A 7,354-nucleotide genomic window follows, 5' to 3' on the forward strand; every position below is an offset into this window, starting at 1 on the left:
AATAGTAACCCCCCGATACAAGATCATGTACTCAAGGATCAAAAGATGGAAAAAGAGTCTATAAAACATTTAAAAATTCCCAGGTGTCTGCATCAGCAGGAAGACCAATCCATTTTACCAACACCTGAACAAAAATTTTGGTGCCTTTCTTGATTATCCTTCTTTGAAAAATGGACTCAAGCTGAGGACAGTTTGGATTAGCCAACTCCATAGTAGGGGGAAAGATATAGTGGTAGGTACTTCATAATACTTTTTCAATAAGAAAACATGAACAGTAGGGTAGATCTTGATAGAATTAGGTAATAAAAGAGTGTAGGCCACAAGATTAGCCTTTTGTATGATATGAAAAGGTCAATAATACTTAGAAGCTAGGTTATGAGTAGAGTTCTGAGAGATAGTATCTTGCTTGTAGGGTTGTACCTTGAAGTAGACCCAATCCCTAGTATCAAAATATCTATCACTCCTATGTGAATCTCCCTGTTGTTTCATCCTCACTTGAGCCCTGAGCAAGTGGTGCTTCAATAGTTGCAGCTTAAGCTCTCTATTAAGTAGTGTAGTATCAACCTCAGTAGAGTTAAATTCACCTGGTAGATAAGGAAGATATAGAAGAGGGGGAGGACCATATAATGCCTCATAAGAAGTAGTCTGAATAGCCTAGTGAAAACAAGTATTGTGCCAATACTCGACCATAGGTAAGCAGGCAAACCAATTAGAAGCATCATCAATGCAGTAGCATCTTAAATAGGTCTCAAGACATCTGTTTAGTACCTCAGTTTGACCATCTGACTAAGGATGGTAGGCTATGAAAGTATGCAACAAGACATCTTAAAGGCCAAAGAGTTCCTGCCAAAAGAATCTGAGAAAAACAGCATCCCTATCACTTGTAACCAAATCTGTTAGACCATGTAAATGCACAACATTATCTAGGAACACCTGAGCTACAAATTGAGTTGTATAAGGATGTTTCATAGGAAGGAAATGGCCATACTTGCTCAGTTTGTCAACCACTACCAAAATGACCTCATATCCTTGAGATTTAGGTAAACCATTAATGAAATCCATGATAATTTGAGACCACACTACCTCGTAGATGGGTAGAGGTTGCAGTAATCTAGGGTAAGTAGCAAGATCTAATTTATTTTTCTAATATACATCACACCTTTGAATGAACTCCTTCACTTCTATTCTCATGTTCTTCCAATAGAATAGAGTTAGAAACCTCTTGAGAGTAGCTTTCAACACTGAATGGGCTCCATGAGGACCAACATGCCATAGAGTCATGATATCAGTTTTCAGACTCTGAACCTTACCGATCACTAATCTCTCTTTCCTTCTCAATTGACCATGTAACTAAGTTAATTATTTATGAGATGAAAGGTTACTATGTAAGTCTGCAATTAGCTTATTGAGCTCAATATCAATATGCTAATTATCTACAATAGCATCAAACAAATCGGTATTGGTAGGGGAAATAATAAGAGCAAGTAACTCGACACCAGTAACCCTTGAAAGGGCATCAGCCACTTTATTTTCAGCACCCTTTTTATACTCAATGTGTAGTCAAATGGCATCAATTTGGTCAGCCACTACAATTGTGAATTTGTATTCAATTTTTGTTCTATTAAGAACTTCAATGCCTTTTGATCAGTTCTAAGTACAAATTTCTGACCTAAAAGATACTGTGACCACTTAGAAATAGCATGAACAATAGCAAGGAGTTCCCCATCATATACTGATAATGTAACATGTTTTGAAGATAAAGCCTTGCTAATAAAAGTTATAGAGTGACCTTTCTGCATTAGTACAACACCAATACCATATCCACTAGAATCAATTTCCACAATAAATTCTTTGCTAGCATCAGGTAAGGCCAGGACAGAAAATTGAGTCAATGCATATTTCAACAAATGCATCATGAGCAACAGAGTTACATTTAAACCATTATTTCTTTGTCAAATCAACAAGAAGCTTGCAGATAACTCCAAAACCTTTGATAAATCTCCGATAATAACTAGCCAATCCTAAAAACCTCTTAACTTTTTCAATGTAGTAGGAATAAGTAAATTCCTAACAACATGGATCTTCTAAGGGTGAGAAGATACACCTTCAGTAGTGACAAAATGGCCAAGATACTCAATACTATGAACACCAAAAAAAGAACTTACTTTTCTTGGAAAATAACTGATGCTCAACTATTTTCAAGAATATAGACTTCAGGTGTACCATATGTTCTTCCATAGTTTTACTATAAATCAGAATATCATCAAGGAAAACTAGCATATACTTCCTTAAAAACTTTTGAAATATAGAATTCATCAATCCTTGAAAGGCCACAGGAGTATTTGATAATCTAAAAGGCATGACTAAGTACTCAAAATACCCTAAATGAGTTCTAAAATCAGTCTTAGGAACATCTTCTTTAGCCATCCTCAATTGATGATATTTAGACATGAAGTCAATTTTAGAGAAAACCTTGGATCCCCTAGCTCATCTAATAAGTCTTCCACAATAGGGATTGGAAACTCGTTTTTGATAGTAAACTTGTTCAAGTCCTTATAATCAACACATAATCTCCGTGTGCCATCCTTCTTGCCGACCAACACTACAGGTGAGGCAAAAGAATTACAACTAGGTTGAATAATTCCCTGATCTATCATTTGTTATACCATGTTTTCAATAATATTATTTTTAACTGAAGGATATCTATAAGGTCTCTTATTCATATTTCAACCCCATGTTTCAATACAATCCTATGATCAAATATACCCCTAGAAGGTAATAGATCAACAAGTTCTTCAAATAAAGTAACAAATTCTGATAATACCTGTAAAAGTGTAGGATCTTCCTTTTGATCAGTGTTAAATTTTGATGGATTCCACTTTGCTTCATCAATTCCTTGAGGAATCACCTGAATCATACATAATTAAGATTGCATTCCTAATTTCCCAGCACTAGGAGGTAGCACTTGACAACTAGAGCCTCTAAGTAGATGTTTACTCCCCTTGTACCATAACTCCATTCTCAAATTCTTGAAATTCAACTTGATATCACCAAGTGTCAGCAACCACTGAACTCTCAATACAACACAACATGTTCCCAGATGTAATAATAAGAAATCAACACAGAATTTAGCACCTTGTAATAGCCAAGTAACAGTAGTCACCTTATCCACCTTTTTACTACCATTAGCAGCAGCTACTACCTTACCCTAACTTTTGGACCGATTCAGGATGTATAAAGTTATGAGACCTCCCAGTATCAATTAGTGTATGCAATTCCATTTTTGAGTGATAACCAATTACCTTCGGGGTTCTAAATCCCAAGGATCCATTCAAGGCATCCATAAAATCTCTATGTGTTCTAAAGAATGCCTAATTCTAGCTTATCAACAAATTCATCTTAGGATTCTTCTTATAGATCTTCAAAGGATGCCTTTAATTCTTATGTCTTTTCTACTTCCAACAAATACAATTACTTGGAAGTTTTACATTTATGTCTAGGCATATACTTCTTATTGCAGAAATAGCACAAGCATTTTTCCCTTTTGTCATTCATCTCTTCAATACTCAGAGTTCTCATATTCAATTGCTTAGAAAAACCAAAATTTGTGTTATAAAGAGTAGTCAAAATGTTCTTGATTCTAGAATACTTTTGATCTGTAAACCTATTGCAGCTACCCAACAATGATTAGTGGGTTGTTGCCTCATAGCCAACAGATAAACTTCCTGCATTCTCGTAATTTTATATACTTGAGAAAGAGAAAAAGGTTTGGTGATCTTAACAGTTATATTCAATTTTGTTTTAAGCACTCGATATAGCAATTGATAGCATTCTTATCTGATAGATTCACTATTGTGAAACTTCTTTCAAAAGTTGCTTGATATTTTCTTGCATTTCTTGTCAGCTTAATCTTTTTAATCTCTTTTATGGAATCATCAAAATTGATCTCAAGTCTCTTCACTAAAGCACCAACATACTCCTTCCAACTGATAGTTTATGAATATTGTCTATACATCATAAAAGAAACATGCCATGGGATGGCTTCACCCTCCAATTGCAATATTGCAATGTTAACCTTCTCATCAACTGCAATATTCTCCATAGAGAAGAATTGCTCAATCTTCAACAACCATGATCGAAGGTCATCCCCAGAAAACTACAAGAATCCCATCCTTGACCATCGAGTGAAATAAGATTGTTAGAAATTCGAAGCAACAGGAAAATAAAAATTATTACCAAAATTAGGGCTCCTATCCTTTTCCTTGCAATTCTCCATTCCTCTTTCATGGTCCTGAGTCTCTTTATGCACCAATGGAACAGTGTTCCTCCTATTTTTTCCCATCAATTGTTGTTTTAGTTTCGTAACAACGTGATCCAAATTCTTCAATGATGAAACCTTGCCAGCTAAATATCCCACCTCTGTTACCAAGTTCTGCAACATCTCACATAAATCTCCAATTTCTGCAGCAGCAGATTATGAAGTTGAGCCACCAATTACTCTTGATCCTTTCACCATTGTTGCTGAAGTCGAGTGGCTCTGACACCAATGTTACATGATTATAGGAACCACAAGGATTTGGTATCGAGTTAATTGCCTCGAGGACACAATCTCAGAAGAAAGAAGAAACATAAAGAGAGAGACAGAGAATTAAGAGAGAAGAAATTGGGTTTATTTCTTATCATGATTGTAACTGAATGATTACATGCACTATTAATAGAAAATACAAGTTGATCAGTTATTCTAACTAACTGAAACGGTTGCAGCTAACGGACTCAACTAACTGCACTTAACTAATTTTTGGAGCTCAACTATTATAGCAACACTGTTCTTAACAAACTTTTGAATCCTAACTTGCATTTCTATTTACAATAACAAATTCTGATTAAAAGGAGTATGTGTGTGTATATATATATATATATATATATATATATATATATATGAAGAGGAAATAACATTTTTAGCCCCTAAGTTATCATGTTATTTCAATTTTAATCTTTGTGATATTCATCTAAACACTTTTAAACTTCAATTAAATAATGTGTGCTATTTTGACCCTCTAACAGAGATCATCAAATTAAATGAAATGATAACTATTTGTAAGGGACTTTTAACCTTTAAATTCTAATTAACTTTTTATTGTTCAAACAACTAACTTGCCAATGAAAACTTGTATGTGCTATGTTCAAAGTATCTTATTAATAGTTAGCATTCCATTTAATGTAATGAGATCCGTTAGCTAGGGATCACAATAGCATGCATTGCTTAAGTGAAGGTTAAAAGTACTTAGATGGATATCACAAGAACTGAAATTGCAGTAGCGCGATAATCAGGGACTAAAAGCATCATTTTCAATATTTCATGTGGACCTTTGAATTTAAGTTTGATGCACTGCAAAAAAAATACTCTATGATAATCTGTAATAGCAATCAAGTTTACCTAATAGTAAACTCTTAAAATTTTGCGTTATTTTCTTTATTTAGTTCGGTAGAACTTTTCTGGAACCTAATAATCTTTCTATTACCTTTTGTTCTTTTGGTTATTGAAGTTGATAAATGATCGATCAGTAGAGAGTTTTACTCCTTTACAAATTAATGAAGAAAATCGTGTTTTTTCTTCATTAAATAAGGAGTAACACATAAAAAATAATTAAGGTAGCGTTTTCTTTATTAGTCAATAATCTTTTCTTTGATTTATCGTTCAAGATTAAGGATATGTCAAGTCCTTATCATTTAGATAATAGTTAAAAATAGATATACAAAAGATTGACTAAAAGAATAAAAGTTACTAGCTAATTGATGAGCAGACTGTGTGTAAGAATATAATATCAATAGCTTCAAGTAATATATCTACCTTTTGATTTTTAATGCTTACTATACTTGGTCATAATAAACACAATATAAATGAGAACTGATACAGTTTAATAAATACTCCTATAGGTTTCTCAAGTCAAGGATAGTATTAATAGTTAATATCATAAAAATAAGTTTAGGAGACAGCAGTCGGTCTCTATGGAAACTACCTCTTGCAAAAATATATGATAAAACTGTATATAATAGATCCTTGTAATTCAATTCTTCTTTAAATATCGTGCATAACGAAAGTTTGATTAGTTCATTAAGCTGTCCTCTTTTTACCATAAAAACAAGACGATATTTGTACCTTTGTTAAATCATCATCTCCACTAATGTAAAAGTTTTTCAACTATGGTTAGTTGAGAAACAATTTTAATGAGGAAGGCAATACAGTTAAAGAATAATAGGCTCTCGCTATTACAGAAGACTTAAAGGTTCACAACTAGACTTGACACTAATAAATGAAATATATAAAGTCAAGATGAACTCCAATAAGGGCGTATACATATGTCAATTAACTAGTACCCCTTCCTTACCTACTATTATTAGTCCTGTTAGGTTTCGCTTTTCAAAAATCAATTTAGTTCATTTTTAAATTAAATTATATTTGAAAAATATTTCAAATTATAACTTTTATCATGTTAGTATAATGAAAATACATTTTAAAATGTTGAGCGAAGTTCAACTAGTTTTGACTCTAGAGATATGAAACATGACATACTAATTTGAGAGAGAGAAAATATTTATTTATTGCAATTTATAAATCAAATATATAAGTGGAATATGAAAAACATATTTGAAGTATTTCAATTTTTGGAGTTTCATATTTAAACTATCATGTGAGGGAGTTTTCTACTTAAACTATCACCAACTAGTTAGCAAAACATACCTAAACTACTAATGATTCACTTTTTCTACCTGAAAGTTTGGGTATAAAATTAAACATTTGATAATTTAGGTGTGTTTTGTTACCTAGTTAGTGATAGTTCAGATAAGAAACTAACACATACACTTGATGGTTTAGGTATGAAACTCAAAAAATCAACATACTTTAAATGTGTTTTGGACCATCAACTCTTAAACTACTTGTAACATAGATGGTACTTGTTGAGTTCAAAATCGAGAGGGCGTCATGCGGAAGCACTACTAAAAAAAGAAGAAAACCTACTACAAGTGATCGATTTTCCTCAAATTTCGACCACAAAATCAATCAAATAGCATGGTCGGTAAATTAGTGGTAGCTTTTTAAAAGTGGTCGGATTTTTTAAAAAAATATATATTTTTTTAAAATTCATTATTATTTTATTAAAATAAGAAAAAATGATCTTTAAAAAAAAAATCGACCACAAGTGGTTGGTTATCATAAAATTAATTAATTAATTTTAATAGAAAACCAACCACGCAAAAGAATTTAAAAAATTGTCGGTTTTTCTGGAAATTTAAAAAAAAAAATCAACAAATGGCGCAACATGCAATACAACAACAACAACAACAACAACAA

Source organism: Capsicum annuum, chromosome 7, assembly GCF_002878395.1.
Source record: "Capsicum annuum cultivar UCD-10X-F1 chromosome 7, UCD10Xv1.1, whole genome shotgun sequence".
NCBI classification, from domain to species: domain Eukaryota; kingdom Viridiplantae; phylum Streptophyta; class Magnoliopsida; order Solanales; family Solanaceae; genus Capsicum; species Capsicum annuum.